This window comes from Hemicordylus capensis, chromosome 1 (assembly GCF_027244095.1).
Source record: "Hemicordylus capensis ecotype Gifberg chromosome 1, rHemCap1.1.pri, whole genome shotgun sequence".
Classification (NCBI taxonomy): Eukaryota; Metazoa; Chordata; class Lepidosauria; order Squamata; family Cordylidae; genus Hemicordylus; species Hemicordylus capensis.
In genome coordinates this window covers 409341497-409363409 of record NC_069657.1, presented here as the reverse complement: position 1 = coordinate 409363409, position 21913 = coordinate 409341497, and the positions used below count along the sequence as shown (strand labels likewise).

The 21913-nt window shown below is 45.2% G+C and overlaps 1 protein-coding gene across 3 annotated transcripts in view; it reads left to right on the top strand.

Annotated features, from left to right (window-relative positions):
* Window positions 1-12379: 12379 nt before the first annotated feature.
* Window positions 12380-21913, top strand: part of EPHX1 (epoxide hydrolase 1) — a 67592-nt gene continuing 58058 nt past the window's right edge. Inside the window, exons 1-2 of one of the 3 annotated variants that reach the window (XM_053307762.1) lie at window positions 12380-13265; window positions 15325-15444. The gene's annotated coding sequence lies outside the window, so the exon portion shown is untranslated. Of the gene's footprint in view, window positions 13266-15324; window positions 15445-17611; window positions 17748-21913 lie in introns of those variants that run through there. The other 2 variants (XM_053307756.1, XM_053307763.1) reach the window with 2 other exon arrangements.

The window sequence follows — 21913 nt, the reverse complement described above, 5'->3', positions numbered from 1 at the left end:
CAGTTGTCTCTTCAGAATCTGTTATAGCTATAGAAACTTGTATGGGTACTTCACTGACTTCAAGCTGTTTTCACTGTTCATAGCTGGTATGCCACAAAGAGGTTCAGTCTTGAGTCTAATGGTTGATTAGTTAATTACTGTGGCTACTTTAAAGGGCAGAGGTTTTTCATACCTTTCAGAGTTTGTTAGACATGGCGGGGAAATGGGGAACCTATTTTCTGCATGTAGTGTACCTTCTTGGAAGTGGCTTGTCTAAGGCCCTTCTGTGAAAAAATTAAATTCAATCACTGCTTGTGATGACATGCCAACTTTTATACTTGGGAGAAGCTCAAACAACTTTAAAAAAAATCTTGTTCATAACTCTCATCCTATATAATAAAACCCTAAGGTACCTGCGTCCATGTCTCTTGCGGGTGTTCTGCGCATGCGTGGCGCACGCGCTGCTCCGCTGGTGAGGAGGCCGCTCGGATTCCCGGCGGCAGGGCTTAAGAGCCCGCCGCTGCCACTACAGCCCCCAAGAGCAGCCGCTCGGATTGGGCCGCGTCTGTGGCGCTGCCCGGAACAGCCACTCCGGTGGTGGGGAGGTCGCTCGCCGCCCTGGATCCCCAGCGGCAGGGCTTAAGAGCCCTCCGCCGCCACTACCGCCCCTGGGAGTGGCCGCTCGATTATGCCGCGTCCGCGGCGCCACTGAGGGAGGCCGCACCCATGGCCTCTAAGCAGGGGGCCGCCCTTGATTCTCGGCGGGGGGGCTTAAGAGCCCTCCGCCGCCGCTACAGCCCCCAGCACAGCCACTCCTATTAGGCCTGGCCACGTGCTCCTGACCGGCCTAGGAGCTGCTACGGACGTCCTCTCTCCAGCGAGTCAGAGAGAGGACTGAGCTGGCGCAGGTGCGCAGCCGGCTCCCCTGTTCACAACTCTTCTAGCGCCCATTAATGTAACGGGCTTATCAGTCACTAGTGATTACCATAAGCCTCTTCACATGAGCATCTAAACTTAGGTAGTCTGCCTATAACCCAGGGTTGCATGCTTGTGTGAACCAGGGCAGTTGCCCTAAGCCCTGGTAGTATGAATCTGGGTAACCCTGCTTCTAACCCTCAGTCTTAACCCAGGTTATTGAACAGCAGGGGTCCAGGTACCTGTGCTTGTTGATCATGTGTCCACTTTTCCCTATGTTTCCAGGTCCCAGCAACTGGCCACTGTGTTTGACACAGTGCTGCAGCTGGGTGGGCTTCAAGCTGTGAATGAGCCACTCGACACTGCTCACTCAATGTCCCATTATATAGCATACCTCCCAATTGCTTTTACATTTCATTTGCTATTCTATTTGACAAGAGTTCATATTTTTAATTGACTAAACACTAAGTTGGGAATCCATATCTGAAGCCATGTAGACTGTTGGATTACTTGCTTTACTATGTTAACTTGCACCACAGGGTCTAGAACTCTGTGGCGAAAAGGTCCCAAAGAAGCTCTTCTCACGTTCAGTGAGAACTGTGGGGCTAACTGCAGGGAGAGCGGGCTTAGCCTGCTCTTCCCACAGACGAGCAGCCGCCCACACGTCCCCCGGAAGTTCCAGGATGCCCCGTGCAAGCACGAGGGGCATTCTGGAGAGACCCCCAAGCCCGGGAGGCTGCTCGCAGCCTCTCGGTTGGGGGCCTACTCGTGTGTCGCCATGCGCCACAGCAATACACAAGCAAAAAGGTGGTCTATAGGGAGGGGTAGTTAGGCGGGCTAGCCACCTTGGGAGCACTAGGCTCGCCTGCAAGCCCGGTGGTTCCCACGATCCCTGGAAAGCGGGCTAAGCTCCCTTAGCCCACTTTCCAGTGATTGTGACAATAGCTTCAAAGTCTTCCTTTAAAGACATGTATTATTACAAAACTTGGAATATCTCTCTAGTTTTCTTGTGGGAGTGGGGAAGTGTTTGCAAATGGAGCTGGATTTAAAAGAAGATGACAAACTGAACCGTATGAAAAGAGAGCAATAGCTGCATCTAGCCAGCATAGCATAGGAGAGCCAGCATAGCGTAGTGGTTAAAGTGTTGGACTAGGACTGGAAAGACCCAAGTTCGAATCCCCATTCAACCATGAAACTCACCGGGTGACTCTGGGCCAGTCACAGATCTCTCAGCCTAACCTACCTCACAGGGTTATTGTGAGGATATAAATGTAAAAAAATAAAATAAATAGCCATCAGCCATTCCAGCCATATGTGTTGGCTGGAATCCAAGGTGCTACTTGGTTAGTTTAAGCTCATGTTAAACCAACCAAGCTACTTGGTTGTGCTCATCTAGGGAGTGAGGGCTCTTCCTTGAACAACAGACTGGCAAACTCCTTTTGCAACATCTCTCAATTTTAAAGTGCTACACAAAAGAGATGACAGTGTGGGCTATTGTTGGAAGAAAACACCCTCTGATACATGAAACTAGTTGAGAACATACAAACAGCCCTGCTGGATTAGGCCCAAGGCCTATCTTGTCCAGCATCCTGTTTCACACAGTGGCCCACCAGATGTCTCTAGGGAGCCCACAGACGAGATGAGGGCATTCCCTCTCTCCTACTGCTACTCCCCTGCAACTGTTATTGAGGCATCTTTCCGCTGGAGATGGCCTATAGCCACCAGACTAGTTGACACTGATAGATGTGTCCTCCATGAATTTGTCTAATCCCCCCTCCCCTTTTAAGGCTATCCAAGTAGTAGCCATCACCACATCCTGTGGCAGAGAATTCCATAGATTAATTGTGTGGGGAAAGTACTTCCTTTTGTCGGTCCTAAACTTCCCGACCCTCAGTTTCATCAGATGCCTCCTGGTTCTAGTGTGAGGTGGGGTATCTCTCTCTTGACTCTCTCTACTCCATGCATAATTTCATACACCTCAATCATGTTGCATTTTTTCCACACTAAAGCGCCACAGATGCTATAGCCTGCCTCATAAGGAAGGTGCTCCAGGCCCCTGATCATCTTGGCTACCCTTGGTTGATTGAGTGTATCATTAGATACTAGCTCTCTGGTTTACAAATCTGTAGCAGAGAAAAACTGTACTCTTTCTGGCCTTTCTCCACAAAGGCCAGAAATCTGTTTTAAATAACAGATGCTTGGGCTGTTGCTTCTTCCACAGTTTACAATGTCATTGCAACTATGTAGCTCCTAAAATATTTCTAGGCTGAGTTCCACACGTAGTATATTCAAGCACTATTGTCTTCTTAGACACTAATTGTCTGTGTTGACTTTTGATCATGCATGACTCATGTCATCTTCATCTATAATTACCTCTTTAAGAAAGCTCATTTTATGCTGAGCCACTTTAACCTTTTGTCAACTCAGTTCTCTATGTGTAACAAGATCACTGCTTCTTGGGATACTATATTTGTGGCACTGTATGTGTGTTCCTGCTTTCTTAGGAAGTCTTTGCGGCTGCATGCCAGGCTCTATCTGCTCTTTATTTCCTTCTGAATAAAAAAGTGTGCTTAAGAACTTTGAATTGAGAAGATGTCCTGGTGGATAGGCCCAGAGGAGAGAGAACCATACTTTTCCAATGGCATTTTTAGCCTACTTGCTGAAGGGCAGAAGGCTTCTGAGTTCAGCATTTCTGTATTGTACTTCTCTAAGAACTTATGTTTGCAGCTGGATATAGACCAAATTCACAGCACATCTAGGGGACACTGTGTTGTTGTTTTTTTAAAGGTCTGCCATGTTGGTTCAAGATGGTGGCTATTCAAAGTATAAGCAACATCCCTTTGTAACTCATGTGCTGACAGATACAAACCAAATTCAAAGTACATGAGAAAGGGTCCTAGGTAAGTCTCACCGTGTTAAAAGAAGCAGAAAGTAGGCTCCATTCATTCTTAACTGCTTTCTTAAATCTTTACTATGCAAGGAGGAAAAATTGATTTTATTTTTGCCTAAAACTTCGTGGAGGATTTGCTTTTTACAAACCAAATATATAGAAGGCAGGGATAACTCTTTTCAGCCTCAGGTGTGAGCAGATATTTAAGAACTGACTCTGCGCCAGTCATGTATCTCTCAGCCTAACTTGCCTCATAGGCTTGTGAGGATAAACCTAACCATACACATTGCTCTGGGCTCCTGGACACTGTTCCCTCTAACAAGGATTCTCAGATGTTGTTCACTACAACTCCCAGCATCCCCAGCTGCAATGCCTTTGGCTGGGGAGTCTATGAGTTGTAGTCAACAACATCTGGGAATTCATTTAAGAGGGAACACTGCTCCTGCAAGGAAGAGTGGGATATAAATGTAAATAAACTATTTTTTTAAAAAAATGCTTTACCTGTCCAGTGTGGAGGATGGAGTAAGTATCAGCGTTCCTACTGAAAATTTACTGGCATCCCATAGCGATGTATACCTATGATGGCACACAGGGGCCTTGTATTGATATAGCTACTGTCCAACAGAAGGGATTGCATGTCATATTTAGTGCATAGATTGAACTTTTGCGTAGCTGCTTCCCTACTCATCAACATGTCTTGTATCCTAATTCAGTCACTCCCTCCACTTTTTTCAATTCTGTGCTGAACAATAATGTTGCATAATGCCACTGTGTACTAGAGTGGGGTGGGTAGACCTAAGGCTTCTGGGAGTTCCTTTTCTTTTGCCAAAGCCCTGGCAGCCATCAGCACAAATAGCAACTAGGGGAGGTGGAACCAGTTGTGAAATGGCAGCCTGTACAAAATTTTACATCTACAAATATAATGGCTGGTGGTGGCAATAAGGGAGGCTAGCAGGGGGAGGGGAAACCTCTGTGGGACGCCCCCCCCCGCCACCTCCAAGAAGGGGATAAGTAAAAGGGAGTAAGTTTTAAAAAAACAATTAAAAAACATTGTTCGCAAACCTCCCCCTGGACCGGACCGAACTGGGGCGGTGGTTCAAGGGGTTGCTGGACCAAACTGGCCTGGTCCAGTTCAAATCCGGTCCGGACTCTAACTGAACTGGGCCAGCTGGTTCTGTGCACACCCCTACTACTGGCTAGAAGTGAAAAGCAATGCCAGGCGAGTTCAGATAAGCCTGAAAGCTGGCTGTAGGTTCTTAGCTATCTAATTTCCACCCCTGTGCTAGATGGCAATATTAGCTATTTACAGCATCTGGGTCATCTTTACTGTGTTACTGAGCTGCTGTCTGAAATACATATATGAAGAGAGGCCCTCTGGTATGTTCTACTACCTTCTGAAATATGGGTGGTAGTGGTGATGATTGATGATGCAGATGCATAAAAGGACCTACTATGTAGAATTCCCTGCTTCGGGCTATTAGAATAGTTGCTTCCTTGCTGTTCCAACAAGCCTTTAATGTTCTATACAGCTTGTTTTCTCCCTGTGTATTAGTTTTAATTGTTACTTGTTTTGTGTGTGTGCTTGATATAACTACATTTTATTACTGGCTGTTGTGACTGTCAGAAGCTTTGGACATTTTTTAATAGAGTGGGGAAGTGGGGTAAATATTTTAATAGAAGTAAAATATAATAATGCACTGTGTGTCAGAGAAAGTTGGTGAGTAAATACTTGTCTCCAGGTCTAGAGAACTACCTGTCAAAAAAAAAGAAAGCCCACTTGAAAGTGTTCCTAATCATACCTGTTAAAGAAATGGTGTAGCATAGTAGCTAAGAAATTGAGTTGGCAGTCACAAATCCTCTGGTTTGAATCTCACCTCTGTTATGAAAGTCCATTAGGTAGACTGGGCAGGGTATTTCTTTTCAGTCTCAGCTCTGCTTACAAGTAATTAAGGCTCTCCACATGAGTAGTGTGGAGAACCTAAAAGGGTTCTGTGGGGAGAGCGGGCTTGACACGCTCTCCCTGCAAACAAGCAGAGATCTGGATCGGCTGCCCACACGAGTACTGGCTCCATCACAAAGCCAGTTGGGATGGTGGGGTTTGGGGCCCTCCTGGCCTCCAGAAGTCCCAGCATGCCCCATGTCAGTGTGCGGGGCATTCTGGAGAGCCCCCCGACTCGGGATGCTTGTTGTAGTCTCCTAGTTGGGGGGGCTACTCATGAGTTGCTGCGCTGCGGGGACACACAACAAAGAAAACGGTTAGCAGAGCACTCGCACCGCTTACCTCATGGTGGGGGGCGTTAAGCGCGCTTGCCACTGGGAGCTACACAGCTCCCTTAGCCCAGAATAGCCTCATTGTAAGAATTACACAGATAAGGAATATCTGTGAAGCATGTCAGTGCTATACAAATAAGTATTCTGTGGACATGACATTAGTTCCGTATGAACCATTGGAACATGTATTGGTGGTTTGATGATGAGAACTTAAGGCTAGTGCATGCACACATACACGGAGCCTTCATTAAATTATTGCTTGTAGCAGCAGTGGGGAAGTAACTTGTCTAGTGAGCAAGAGGTTGTCAGTTTGAATCCCTGCTGGTGTGTTTCCTAGACTATGGGAAACACCTATATCAGGCAGCAGCGATATAGGAAGATGCTGAAAGGCATCATCTCATACTGCACGGGAGATGGCAATGGTAAACCCCTCCTGTATTCTACCAAAGAAAACCACATCGCTCTGTGGTCACCAGGAGTTGACACCATCCCGACAGCACAACGGTAGATCTGAGTGCTTGCTAAAGGAACACAGAGATGATTTTTTTCAGGTGGGATGAGTTTTTTACATCTTACAGCAAGGCTTTGAAATAGAAATGGTCTGGGGTGAGATGGGAACAAATTTCCAAGGCAACATGGTGAACTATTACATGTGAACAGAACAGGTTGAAGAATAGAGATGGTTACTCTGCCATGGCAGAGCACTTTAATGTAGCCTCCTCCATGTGATGGTTATAATGTGCACTGGTCCATGGTTGGATTATATGTAATGATAATGCTGTCATTCAATAGCAGATGTCTTTAATGGAAAGGAATAAAAAATATATTTACCATTGTTGTCTGGACACATGTTATAAAGTCTTTCATAGTATCATGTGGGTGGTTATACTGGAATGGATTTAAAGATATAAGGAGAGATCTGCTATTAACCTAAACCATATGTGGATCAGCTCTGGTGTGAATCAAGCTGTGGAAACTTGGATTCTAGAGAAACCCTCCTCTGCACCTCACAACCCCCAGTGAGGCCAAGATGTGTTTATTTTCCTGCTGCATACCAAACTTTATTTGATGTGACTGCCTCCTACAACTAAACATTTGCTTCTTGCCACTGTAAAGTCCCTGTATGACTATTAAAGAGAATGAAAAGCACGAACAATGGATTTCTAAAGAGAGAATAAACACATTCCTAAACAAACTTGTGTTCAGCAGTTATAAACATCAGCATACAGCGACAGCTTTGGGCCATACATTCCATTCTGTCATTTTTTCACTAAAATCAAAAGGGAACATTTTGAACAATATATTAATTCATATTCTTTTACACAAGACCATTACATTTACAGGCTAGCTTTGGAGCTATGTGTATTTGATACTGTATATCAAAATACTTTGGTGCCTTACCTCTCTCCTCCATTCCCACCCCCAAGTTCATGCTTGAAGAATTAATTGGACCCCAATGCTGAGAAAGCAAGAAGCCTAACTACAGTGAGCAGGGCCTGTGCCTCAGTGGCAAAGCATCCCAGGTTCTATCTCCTGTATCTCCAATTTTAAAAGGAACTGATATGTGCAGGATGGAACAGTGGTCTGACTTAATACGGGACAGCTATCTTCTCTTTCTCTTCTAAACCTGTCCTTCCCTTATGTCCTAATCACACCTTTCTCTCACCTTTTTCTGCACAGAAATCATTAGGGATGTGCAAAAAATTTCGGGCACAGAACGATCTGTGCCCGAAACAAACAATTTTGGGTGATTCGGGGCCGAACCGAATCACCCCCGATGTCCCCCGAATTTTTTCGGACACGAGCCGAATCACCCGAATTTCGGGGAAAAAAAATTCGGGTGATTCGGTTCATGGTTGATTTTTGGTGATTTTTTAAAGTTTTAGTGACTTTGGGGTAGTTCGGGGGCATAGCATGGGATCTGGGCAAAAGGAGTGGGGTGGGGTGGTAGTGCCTAATGGGTGCAGGCTACCACCCCAATTTCAGGGGGATTGGGCAAAGGGCTGATTTTTGGTAAATTTCTGAAAATTTCATGTCTTTGGGGCAGATTGGGGCATATTGAGGCAGAAAGTGGGGCCTGGGGCAGAATAGTGGTGTGGGTTGGTAGTGCCTAATGGGTGCAGGCTACCACCCCAATTTCAGGGGGTTTGGACAAAGGGGTGATTTTTTGAGAATTTTTGAAGTTTTGGTGACTTTGGGGCAGTTTGGGGGCAGAAAGTGGATCTGCCCCAAAAGAGTGGGGTGGGGTGGTAGTGCCTAATGGGTGGAGGCTACCACACCAATTTCAGGGGGATTGGGCAGAGGGCTGATTTTTTGAGAATTTTTGAAGTTTGGGTGTCTTTGGGGCAGATTGGGGGCAGAAAGTGGATCTGCCCCAAAGGAGTGGGGTGGGCTGCTAGATAGTGTCTAATGGGTGGAGGCTACCACCCATCCCCAATTTAAGAGTGATTGGGCAGGGGGTGAATTTTGGTGAATTTATTTTTATGAGGTTTGTCTTCATAAGGTGAAGTGTGCTAAATTGATTACTTCCTCATATTATTCATAGTAAAGGAAAGTGTGAAAAAGTGAAAGTGGGGTCATGAGAGTTGTTTAATTGAAAAAAATCTCATTTGCTATGATAGAATGAGAATTCACACCTCAGAAGTTTTTTCTGAGGTGTGAATTCTCATTCTATCATAGCAAATGAGATTTTTTTCAATTAAACAACTCTCATGACCCCACTTTCACTTTTTCACACTTTCCTTTACTATGAATAATATGAGGAAGTAATCACTTTAGCACACTTCACCTTATGAAGACAAACCTCATACAAATAAATTCACCATAATTCACCCCTCTGCCCAATCACTCTTAAACTGGGGATGGGTGGTAGCCTCCAGCCATCAGGCACTATCTACCAGCCCACCCCACTCCTTTGGGGCAGATCCACTTTCTGCCCCCAATCTGTCCCAAAGACACCCAAACTTCAAAAATTCTCAAAAAATCAGCCCTCTGCCCAATCCCCCTGAAATTGGTGTGGTAGCCTCCACCCATTAGGCACTACCACCCCACCCCACTCTTTTGGGGCAGATCCACTTTCTGCCCCCAAACTGCCCCAAAGTCACCAAAACTTCAAAAATTCTCAAAAAATCACCCCTTTGTCCAAACCCCCTGAAATTGGGGTGGTAGCCTGCACCCATTAGGCACTACCACCCCACCCCACTATTCTGCCCCAGCCCCCACTTTCTGCCCCAATATGCCCCAATCTGCCCCAAAGACATGAAATTTTCAGAAATTTACCAAAAATCAGCCCTTTGCCCAATCCCCCTGAAATTGGGGTGGTAGCCTGCACTCATTAGGCGCTACCACCCCACCCCACTCCTTTTGCCCAAATCCCATGCTATGCCCCCGAACTGCCCCAAAGTCACTAAAACTTTAAAAATTCACAAAAAATCAGGACTTTGCCCAATCCCCCTGAAATTGGGGTGGTAGACTCTACCCATTGGGCACTACCACCCCACCCCAAAATTTTGCCCCTGGGCCCCTTTTTACCCCCCCGAATCGATTCAGATTCGGATTCGGGTTAAATCCGAATCCGAACCGAATCAAGGGTGATTCGGGTGACCCAGATTCGGGCACAAAACAGAACGGGGGTGATTCGGCTCGGGTCCGAGCCGAATCACCCAAAAATCCGAATTGCACACCCCTAGAAATCATTAAGTAGCCATGTAGTTCCAATAGAGAAATCCAAAAGCCTCATCCAGTAACTCTTTTGGTCCTAATAAAAGTATTACTAGATGTAGCTTCTATTTTTCAGCTCATGTACTACTAATAATATTTTTTTAAAAATAACAACCTTTATTTGTTAGCTGCCCCATAACAAATTGTTCTCTTGGTGGCTTACAACACATGAGATAAAAACACACATCATAATGGACAAGCGGGGAGGATATAAAACACAAAACAATTTTTTTAATCAGTTACAATCAGATCAAAATTATTAAAAATTTTAATGTAAAAGGCCTGAGTGAACAAAAAGGTCTTTACCTGGCATCTAAAAGAAAAAAGCGATGAAGCCTGGTGAACCTCACTGGAGAGGCTATTCCATAAATGGGGTGCAACCACTGAAAAGGCCTCTCCCTAGTAGCCACCTGCCTCACCTTTCGCTCAATTTATTTATCTATCATATTTTTATACCGTCCAAAACTTAAGTCTCTGGGCAGTTTACAACAAAATTAAAAGTAAAACATTAATTAAAAACAAAAACAATTTAAAAGCAAGAAATTTAAAACACAAACAATATCAGTTAAAAGTCTGGGTGAAGAAATGCGTCTTTAGAGACTTTTTAAAAGATGTCAGAGATGGGGAGGCTCTTATTTCACTAGGGAGCGCATTCCAAAGCCTCAGGGCAGCAACGGAGAAGGCCCGTCCCTGAGTAGCCACCAGACGAGCTGGTGGCAAATGCAGACGGACCTCTTCTGATGATCTCAATGGGCGGTGGGGTTCATAACGAAGAAGACGTTCTCTTAAAAACCCAGGGCCCAAGCTGTTTAGGGCTTTATAGGTTATGACCAACACTTTGTATTTCGCCCGGAAACATATTGGCAGCCAGTGTAACTCCTTCAATACGGGAGTAATATGGTCTCTCCTGGATGACCCAATTATAGCTACGCCTTTAGGAGTGGTCGAATAGCAACTTGGAACTGGGACCACTCCCTCTCTTAATGAGGCATTTAGAACCTGCTGGACCTAGCTAAAAATTCCCTCCCGACTAGATTTAATAAGCCATGAAGGGCAAGGATCAAGCCCGTACATGGTTGGCTGAACTCGACTAAAGACTTTGACCACATCCTCAGGCCCCAATAATTGAAACTCATCCAGCAAAACTAGACTAGGTTTTACTCTGGACACCTCTCCCAATTATCCTGCATCAGCTGTAGTGTCCAACTCATGGTGAAAGTGAGTGACATTACCCTCAAAGTGCTATGCAAATGTGTCACAGCGTGCTACTGAGGGTTCTAATACATGCTGCCCAGGGCCAGATTTCAAGAGGCCCTGCACCACCCAGAAAAGCCCTGCTGGATGACATTGAGAAGATGCAATGGTGGGTGAAAAAAAAATGTTTCTTTTGTTCTATCACTGCCACAGAGTAGACTCGGTAATGAGCTCTAACCTGTGTTAGCTCAGAGTTGCCCTAAATTTTCCTCCACTTACATTCTAGCTGTCTCCCAGTTTGCTTCATTACCCTCAGCTCAGGTGTGTACCAAGGTGCTGCACAGGCTCTGCTTTGCGGTAGGGATGTGCACGGAACCACAGAGGTGTGGTCCGGCACTGGGGGGACACTAGCTTTAAGGGTGGGGGGTAGTACTTACCCCTCCCACCGCTCTTCCCCCTCCAGGGCTGCACCTAAAAGCAAAGTTTTGGGGGCGGCAGCGTTCCTTCCTGCCACCCCTACCCCTGTTGTTGCCAGGAAGAAGAGGAAGTTACCAGCACACATGCGCCCGTTGCGGCGCGCGCTTGCGCCCGCTGGTGCCACTGCGCGTGTGCCGCACACATCACATGTTGCGTGTGCATGCAACATGTGATGTGTGGGGTGCGCGCATGCTACGACGGACACATGCGTGCTGGTAACTTCCTCTTCTTCCTGGCAACGACGGGGGCAGGGGCAGCAGGGAGGAATGTTGCCGCCTCCAAAACTTTGCTTTTAAGTGCAGCGCCAGAGGGGGAAGAGCGGCGGGAGGGGTTCTTTCAATGCAACAGTCATTGGTGGGATGCTATGCTGGGGGTGAACTGGGTCAGTTGCTCTCCCTCTGCTTAATATAAGAGAATCATCACTTTAAAAGGTGATTTTAATAAATTAATAATAATAATAATAATAAATAATAATAATAATTTCTATACTGCCCTTCCAAAAATGGCTCAGGGCGGTTTACAAAGAGAAATAATAAATAAATAAGATGGATGGATTTAAAGCACTCTTTGCTCAGTTGGAAGGGGGACATTATCACAAATGTTTCACTGACTCCTCTTTTCTCTTGTTCTCCCAAACTCCCCTCTGTCAAGGGTGGCTCAAGGTGGGGCAAACACCCCCTCAGAAAAGTAGTTTCCCGCCCCCCGCCCCATTTCTGGTTCAGAAAATGTGGTGGGACACAGCTCACCCACCTATATGCACCCATTTGCACTTTTCCGTTTCTGTGCCCCATCTCAATTTTCTTTTCTAGCACTGCCACTGTGACCACCTTTACCCTTCCCTGTTCTTGACTGATTGGTTGAGTGAGTGAGTGAGTGAGTGCCCTCAAGTCGGTGTGGACTCTTAGCGACCACATCGATAGGTTCTCTCCAGGATGATGTGTCTTCAACTAGGCCTTTAAGGTCTCTCTCAGTGGTGCATTCACTGCTGTCGTAATCGAGTCCATCCATGTTGCTGCTGGTCGTCCTCTTCTCTTTCCTTCAACTTACCACGGTGGTTAAAAAGAAAAACCCATTGCTCTTTGGGAGGAAACTGAAGACCACCAAGCTCGGGTCCCAAGGCCGTATCGATCATAATTCGGTTCCGTCAGAATCAGAGATTAAGGTGAACGCTGTCCAAAACACTTTATGTCACGACCCTAGAATGCGAGCCAGGAAAAGAAGACGTGCCCGTAGAAAAGGCAGCTGAACTGCCTTAAGCAAAACACACGTTGCAGTGAAAGCAAATTTCCCCCGATTCTTCTGCGGTCTTAAAAACGGCATTGAGCAAATGCAGCAACCACGAATTGCTAATTGGGTTTCCTCAAACGACCGAACTGGGCGCACGGCTTCTTCCTCACCCAAGTTCCCTTCTCCAGTTGTAATCTCAGCTCCCCGCCTCCCCGCTTTCCCCGAGATTCGCCAGTTTTTAAAACCGGGCTTTGATTTGTTTTGTGCCCAGTTGTCATGGGTGTGAATGTGGCGTGCTGTTTGGGTGGTCAAGAGGAGGACTGGACTACGGCTAAGTGTTTGCTCTTCTCCTCTTTAAGAACTACATCTCCCAGAATCCTAATCGTGGCATTTCGGCCCGCTATTAACTCCTAGCGCTTACAAGAATGGGTGACGCTCTGGACGAGGGAGGCTCTGGCGCAGTTGTAAGAGTTGTTTGGGCGGGCCCAACGAAGAACGTCCGCCCCTCCTAATTTTGGAGGCAGTACAGAGATCAGCCAGGTTGGGATACGCGAGGAACGAGCTGAGGACTGTGGTGGAGGCACCTTTGCACGTGAGGATTATTAAATCGGTGTTTAATCGGAATGCAAACGCTACAGTGGCAGAATGTGCATCCGGTTGTTCTTATTTATTATTTTTTACCGTTATTTATTCCTCCTTCCAAGGAGTTCAGAGTGGCTTATGATTCTTCCCGTGCTTTTGTATCCTCAGCACAAGAGCCCTGTGCAGTAGGGTAGGCTGAGACATGGTGACTGCCCAAGATCATCCAGTGAGCTTTATAGCTCAGCAGGGATCTGAACCCGGGTCCTCCTAGCCATTTAATCTGGTTTAGTCCGCTTGGACAACTTTCACGCCTCGCATAAGTCCTGCGAGACTGTCTCAAAGATGTTGCTTAGCATCTTTCTCGGGCAGAAAGGGGAAACTTCACTTGGTAAGTGGGAGGGCATTGGATTGCGTTCCCGTCGGGTAGTTAGGCTACCAGAGTTACTTGGAGAAGTGCGAACAGATGAAATATTCTTGTGTGTGGTAGTTCTGCAGTTTACACGGTTTTAAAAAATGCCCCTCTCTGTTACACTGGGTGGGGGGAACAAACCAATCGTGCTCTCTTTGGGAGGAGCCTGAAGACCACCGCAAGTGAGCCTGAGGCAGTATCCCTCCATAATCCATCGTTTGTCCTGTTTCAAATGCCCTGTTTGTGCAGGTATGCAAGGTTTTGCAAACACACACGTTTCTGCAACTTTTACCTTTGTTTTAACAAAAAGCTCATGCTTTGAAATGCCATTGTTTTTGCATTGTGCTGGAAATGTTGGTTTGCATTGTGTAATTCGTTTAGAATCATTAGCTGTGAAGCAGTTCAGATTGCAAACCAGCTTTCTGTTTGCAGCCATTGAGATCCAAGGTTCTGTGTAAGAATCTCTCTTTCACCATGTGGCATGATGTCTCCACCCAACTTTTAATTAATAATCCCAGGCGTGTTCTAGGATAACACTTAAAAAAACAAAACGAAAAAACCGATTGATTTTATAACACAGCCAATTTCATAGCCATAATTTACTGGTAGGAAACTCAGGCTGGAGAAACATGAATAGCCCAAGTTTATCAAACTAGCCCCATGCCTCTTATGTGATAAATACATGTAGTTGCAATAAAATGGTTTTCTCTGAATATCCTACTATGGACATTTTCCTGATGTCCTAAATAGATTGTAATCTGATCTGGCATATTGTTTGACCTTTTTAAAAAGTAAACAAATATACTGTTGGTTTCTGTTGTCTTAACTTTTGCAACTATAACAGTTCTCTTTCTAATTCTGGTCCACTGACCACAATAAAAACTTGGTTGGTTAGTAAAACAAGTAGTTCAACTTATTTATTTAATTTATATACTGCCAGACTCCAAGGCTCTAGGCAGTCCACAAAATTAACCACAATAGAAACAGCATAAAACCAACTAGCAATTAAAAATTTAAAACGTTCAGCAAGGTTGCTACCTTTTGGTTCTAGGTTTCCCTGGATAGCACCTTTAATAACCAGCAAAATGCTACGAAGAGGACCCACAGCTCAGTGGCAGAGAACATGCTCTGCATGCAGAAGGTCCCGGGTTCAATCCTCTTGCATCTCTAGGTAGGGCTGGGAAAGGCCAGACTCCAAGGCTGAACCCCAAGAGAGCTGCCAGTAGCCAGTGTAGACGGTGGTCTCTTTCAGTATAAGACAGCTTCCTCCTGTGTTCCTCACTATGGCACGATAGATTCTTCCACCAGCACTAAATAGAGGGGGAGGGCAGTTGCTGACAGTGTCATGAGATCAAGGCAAGTTCTGTAGTGGAGGCAGATCATCTGAGGAGTGGAAGGTGCTGTTGCAGTTTTTTTCTGGAAAGGATACGGTTGGGAAGCTAGGGTGGTCTTTTGCCCAGGGACCACCTTTAGACCTCTGATGAAAGGATCAGACAGATTCATAGAGGGTAGGTCTACTAAGGATGACTGGCTATGATAGCTAAATGGAGCTTCCAGGTTCAGAGGCAGTATTCTGCTCATAAGGGAGGGCTATTATTATTATTATTATTATTATTATTAATTCAATTTCCTTCCTGTTGCCTTCATGCCTTACTTATAGCTTTCCAGGGGCGTCTGACTGGTTACTGTTGCTGGGTGGTTTTCGGACTACAAGCTCTACAGCGGTTGGAGGTGGTGTAAAATGCTTCAGCTTGGCAGGATCATATTCAGAACTGAAAGGGTAAAAGCTCTTTGCAGCATAAATCATGGTACAGCTGAGTCCGTTAGTATTGCCACCCATGACGATGTGTTTTCCCAGGCAGGGACTGTTCATATTGATTGTTAGATGTGCTCTCTATGCCTCCTAGTGCTGCATTTTGGGCCAGTGGGGTCGCAGAAGAGGATGATGACATGAGGCTTAAAAAAAAAAAGTTTGGTGGTTTAATGCAAAGTCACCAGCAGGAGGAGCAGTCTTTTCTAGCTTGTGCAAATGTAACTTTTCGTTGCTGAAAATTAGTTTTTAAACTAATTAAAAAACACACTGGCTGGGACTGAAAAAGGAAGAACAGAAAAATATAGAAAGAAATATAAGCAAAATGAATTTAACATTAACAGAGAAGGGAGCAACAAGCAAATAAAAAGGAAATTGCACTGATGCACCACTGCAACTGTGCACAAGAGCACCCAGGAAATTTTTTTTAAAAAGGGTAGTTTCGAAAGCTAAGAGGAGATTAAGATATTGAAACGTCAAATTGTTGAATGAGCCCTCCACATTACACTACATTACACTGTGGAAACAGCAGGACAGCCCTCCTAAAACAGCAAAATACAACTATTTTAATACGGAAGCACATTTATTTATTTATTTATTCTTTATTTAGCACATTTTTATACCGCCCTAACCCAAGGTCTCAGGGCGGTTAGCAGATACATAGTGAAACTGTTGTAGCATGTAATCTGGAAAGCGCCCTGAACTGGGGGTAGTTCAGTTGTTGCACTACAACTTGCATCACCCCCAGCCACAATGTATTGTTGAACAACAGCTGGAGTGCTGGAGGGTGCTTGCCCCTGGTAGACCTTGGTCCACATGGGCTCCTCTTCCACTCCTAACCTGAAGCCGACCCTGGAGGAAGTGAGCAGACTGGTTGGTAAGCATTTTCCCCCTCTCAGCCATCTTCTTCTGTCATGTGACTTGGCAAGTGCACATGTAGTGTGGCTTCTCTCTAGGCTCCCAAGTAGCCAAAGCCAAGAGACTAGAGCAGAGATGTGTGTATTCTGGAAATTTTTGAATTGGAAAAAATTCCCGTGCAAGTTCATCCTTGTTTGCATAAAATTTGCATTAATGTTTTCCTCAGAAGTTTACTATGAACATTTTTTTGATGTCCTCAATAGATTGTGGTCTGATTCGGCATGTTATTTGACATGCTGACAATACAGGACCAAAAAATCAATTTTTAAAAGCTTGATAGAATAGATATATTTTCAGTTGTCTTTAGAAAGATACTATTAGTGATGTCCTCTGAAGGATGTCCTCTGATGTCCTCTGAACCTAGAGCTGGGGCACTACTGCTGCAATCTGCTTCTTCAAGACATTAATTGGTTGGACAACACTGCTGATCCTCTATCTTGTCTCCAATTGCCTGAAGATCCTGCCAGTTTTCAATCATTACTACTTTAATGTGGGCAAATACTTCTGTCTTCTCCATTTTATATCCCACTCTTCCTCCAAGGAGCCCAGAGCAGTGCACTACATACTTAAGTTTCTCCTCACAACAACCCTGTGAAGTAGGTTAGGCTGAGAGAGAAGTGACTGGCCCAGAGTCACCCAGCAAGTATCATGGCTGAACGGGGATTTGAACTCAGGTCTCCCCGGTTCTAGTCCAGCACTCTAACCACTACACCACACATGCATGTCCAGTGCTTGATGATTGCAGCTCTACACTTCAAACTTTTATTTTTCTCACAAATGGTATTGGTTTTGGTATACACATTTTATGTTTATAAATGTTGATTCAAAGCAAAGATCTAACTTTACACTCACTATTTAGCATTACTGCCACTTATTTACTGATTTATCTTCCTCAACCAAGAGACGACTAAACCCCAGTGCTATATCAGTGTGAGATCTTGGCATGGTTTGTTGCATGCAGTGTTGCGATGCCAAGTTACCTGGTTGCTTTTGTGGCCCTGTGGAGTCTGGAAAAAGGCATGGCCTTCCTCCTGTGGGGCTTTTGTTCCCATCAGGGGGCAGTAGGGATGAGAAGGGTCCAGGCTGGTTGGATCCCAGTGGGGTTGAGAGAACAAGGCAGGGAGAGATGCAGGAAACAGCTCCAGGGAAGGCAGCTACGTTGGGTGTGGCAGGAAACAGGAAGCAAGGTCAGGAAGGGGGCGGGGCTGGAAATAGGCTTTAAGCCCTGACAACTCTGCACTGGGGCATTTAAAGACAAGGCAGCTGATGAGGAGGGGCTGCTTCTGAGTATAGGAGCCAGGAGTTCTGCAGGAGAGGGAACTGGCTGAATACAGCAAGACAGGAGGAGGACTCAGGTGACAAACTAATCTCCACTCCTGGTTGTTCCTGAGGCTGATCTCTTCTTTTTTTCTGCTGACCCAGTCATTCTGGAGTCCAAGAAGGGCTAGGAGCCCACCCCATCCCCTGGGAATCTGACATGCATTTAGCAACTATATCTGCCCTTGGGTAATCCACTGGATTTCTTCCAGTTCAGGAACTCAGTTTGATTAACTTTTCTAGATGGTACTATTGGCTTAACTGACATTATTCAGGCATACTTTGGAACTGCACTTTGCCCTCCACATAGTTGCTAGCTGATTAAATATATGTCTGTCCTTTTCTGCTTGGGTTTCTACTGTGAGAGGAGGCTTAAAGAGAAGGTAATCCAAGCTAAATCCATTTTCTTTTAGAACTTTCTGGGAATTGTGGGAGTACAGACAGAAAGAGAGTGCGAGAGAGCACACTTGCTTTGTTGAGACTAATCCAGTTTCTTTATTGTGCATAGATTGAGTTACAAAACTGCATAGTAACTGCTGCTGGAAGTCTGCCACCTACATCACGGAACCTTGCTGTCACCTTGACTAATATGTAGGAAGTTCAGCAAAGAGTGCCTTGTGTGTTGTTCCTGTGGCACAGTGAACAAAACTTGATTTTCAGGTATCTCCTGTGTAAAGGAGATGCCTCTTGTTCTAACCTAAAGTGGAAAAACCAGAGTTAGTAATGGTTTCAGTAGGTGTCCCTGTCTTAGTTTTAGGAGAACTTTGCTTCTCCCAAATATATTGTTCGTAAGAGAATGTAATTCAAAGGTTTCTTTTGTATGACTTATATATTCTTGCTCTAAAAGGTTGCCTTCTGTCTGGTTGGTTCCATGACCAGCTGCTCTAAAGCATAGTCATTTAGCATGTCTAGAAATTAGGCCTCTCTGTCAGTACCGACACTTGTATTTGCCCAGTCTATATGAGGTTGCCGGTTCAAATCCCCGCTGGTATGTTTCCCAGACTATGGGAAACACCTATATCGGGTAGCAGCATTATGGGAAGATGCTGAAAGGCATCATCTCATACTGTGCAGGAGATGGCAAAGGTAAACTCCTCCTGTATTCTACCAAAAGACAACCGCAGGGCTTTGTGGTCTCCTGGAGTTGGAGACCACAATTCCTGGAAACCACAACCGACTCGACGACACTCTTTACTTTAGTTTTTATGTGAAGGTAATTGAAGTAAACGATTATTATAGCACTCTCTCTCTCTTTGACGCCTCTCTGATTTGCTTCTCCAACTCCAGGTTACTCTCAGTGTTTTTGATCTGGAGGGTGATAGCATGTCCCTATTAACACATTTCCTTTCAGTCCTTGTATTATCACCCAGAATGATTCTGTGCAGGACTTTAGTTTTACTTCAGTTTTACTAAGTTTTCTAGTTTGTTGATTCTATCCCTTCTTTATCACACAGTGCTACTGCACTCCCTCTCCCTGTCTTTTCTGTAGAGCTTGTATCCCGGAGTAACAGTGTCTCACTTTTCTACCAGGTTTCCAGTATGCCCACTGTGTGTGTGTGTGTTTGTTTTTTCAGTAGCTTCTGGCACCTATACACAGAATCTCTTATCTGGAATTGGTGTGTGCTATCTCCCTTACTGTCATTTGACCTTTTTGACCAGCTGTCATGTTTTTCTGTTGGCTCTACTCCTGGTTCTACTGTGTCTCCTTCTGGTTTAACTGAAAAGTTTGAACCCTTGAGAATTTTGTTTGTCATTCTAGATACCACCCAGTTCCTGTCGGCAGTCTCCCAGGCATCATTTTAGAAGCTGCCCTGCAACCTTTTTGGTTTTATGTGACTCTGCTAGTTCTTTTGAATCTCTCAGCAGCTTTTGATACCATTGACTGTGGTATCCTTGTGGATCGCCTGAGGGATTTGTGGGGTAGGAGGCACTGTTTTATAGTGCTTCCAATCCTATGTCTCAGGTGGATTTCAGATGGTGGTGCTTGGTGACAGTTGCTCTTCAAAGCAGGAGCTATTATATGGAGTGAGTCCTCCAGGACTCCATTCTGTCACCAATGCTTTTTAACATCTACATGAAACCACTGGGTGAGGTCATCAGGGGATTTGCTGCTGGATGTTATCAGTATGCTGATGACACCCAAATCTATTTCTTCTTGTCATCAACATCAGGAAATGGCATTGGCCCCTTAAATGCTACAGGCAGTAATGGGCTGGATGAGGGATAATAAGCTAATGCTGAATCCAAGGAAGATGGAGGTGCTCATTATTGGCAATTGTAATCTGCAAGATGCGATAGAACTTCCTGTTCTGGACAAGGTTACACTTTCCCAGAAAGAACAGGTTTGTAGCTTGGGAGTACTCTTGGGCCTGGTTCTCACTTTGGTGCCTCAGGTTGAGGCTGTGGCCAGGAGTGCTTTTTACTAGTTGCGACTGATTTGACAACTCTACCCATTTCTTGAGGAGAATGAACTGAAAACTGTGGTGCACCCTCTGGTAATCTCCAGGTTGGAATACTATGCACACTATGTAGGGCTGCCTTTTGTAAGTAGTTCAGAAAATTCAGTTAGTTCAAAATGTGGCAGCCCGAGTGCTCTCTGGGGTGTTCCGGAGAGACCACATTATGCCTTTTCCAAAACAGTTGCAATGACTGCCAATGTTTCCAGGCAAAGTACAAAGTGCGGGTTATTACCTTTTTAAGCCCTGAATAGTTTAGGCCCAGGTTACCTGAGGGAACATCTTACTTTACAAGATCCCCACCACTCATTGGGGTCCCTCTTCAAGTGTCACCAGTCCATCTGGTGGCAACCTGGGATAGGACCTTCACTGTTGTGGAACACGCTTCCCGTGGATATAAGGGGATTGTCTTCATTGGTGGCCTTCAGGAGAGCTGTAAAGACCCACCTCTTTAGCCTGGCTTTTAGTGATATTTAGTTTCAATGTTATCGAGTTTTAATTGTAATTTTTATCTGCTTTTAATTTTTATTTTAATGTAAACTGCCCTGAGCCACCTTCTGGAAGGGTGGTGTATGAATGAATGAATAAAATAAATGCCATACAAAACTCCTTTGATGTCTGTTAGCAAAGTCCTGTTTACAAATCTCTGGGTTGCAAAGTTCTCCTGGTCTGAGCCTTGTCTTCTCAAGAGCTGCTTCCAAACTGAGCCACCTCAGGAATGTGGCCCTGATATGAACAGGTGGATGGACCCCTTTTTAGAACCAGGGCCTGCTCTTAGACTCCCAAAAGACAAAAGGCTAGATTGAGGCCTGTGTCTGAATTGCCATTTTGGCAGGAAGCTGAAGCCTGACTTTGATTTTTATCTCTTAGCCAAGCCAATGAACAGAAATGCTTATTCTTGAGAGTCTGGGAAAGAAGGGGAATTTTCCATCACTCACTCCCAGCCTTGAAGTTGTTTACCACCTTATAATTAGGAAATTATAAGAAACCACGTATAGATAAGAATGCCCGTGCTGTGCTATGGGGGATGTCATATTCATATATTATTATACCGCACTTCCAAAAATGACTCAGGGCGGTTTATACAGAGAAATAATAAATAAGATGGATCCTTGTCCCCAAAGGGTTCACAATCAAAAAATAAACTTAGTCACTGGAGGTACTGTGCTGGGGGTGGATAGGGCCAGTTACTCTCCCCCTGCTCAATAAAGAGAATCGCCACATTAAAAGGTGCCTCTTTGCCAAGTTAGCAGGGGTTATAACACTGAGACACCCACCACCACCACCTTGCTTATGTAACATTCTCTGTCCTTCTAACATATTTCCCTGGGCTGAAGAACATCAACAAATGGCTACCAGCCAGGGCCATCTGGACATGTCTCTATCTTGAGATTCATCAGACAAAGACCAGAGCTCGTGTTTGGCTCCTCCCTGAAGGGAGAGAGGAATTCGGAGAGCCGTGTCGGAATTTGTTTATCAAAGAGGAGACACTCTGAGTAGATGAGGTGATTATTTTGGCTTTGAAGAGTTGGCAAAAGGGAAGGGTAGGCATGGGCTTCTTCATAGAAGAGGCACCATGTAGCCCCTCCCTGTATCTCCAGAGCCAGTCACCCTCCCACCAGAGATGCCAGTGGAGATCTCGTTCCTGTGTACCTGGAAACTGGTAATAATTGCCCAGAGCCATGCCTCCATGAACCAGCCACTTCTGACTCGCATCTTCCCCCACTCCCTCTTTTCCTCTCTGCCCT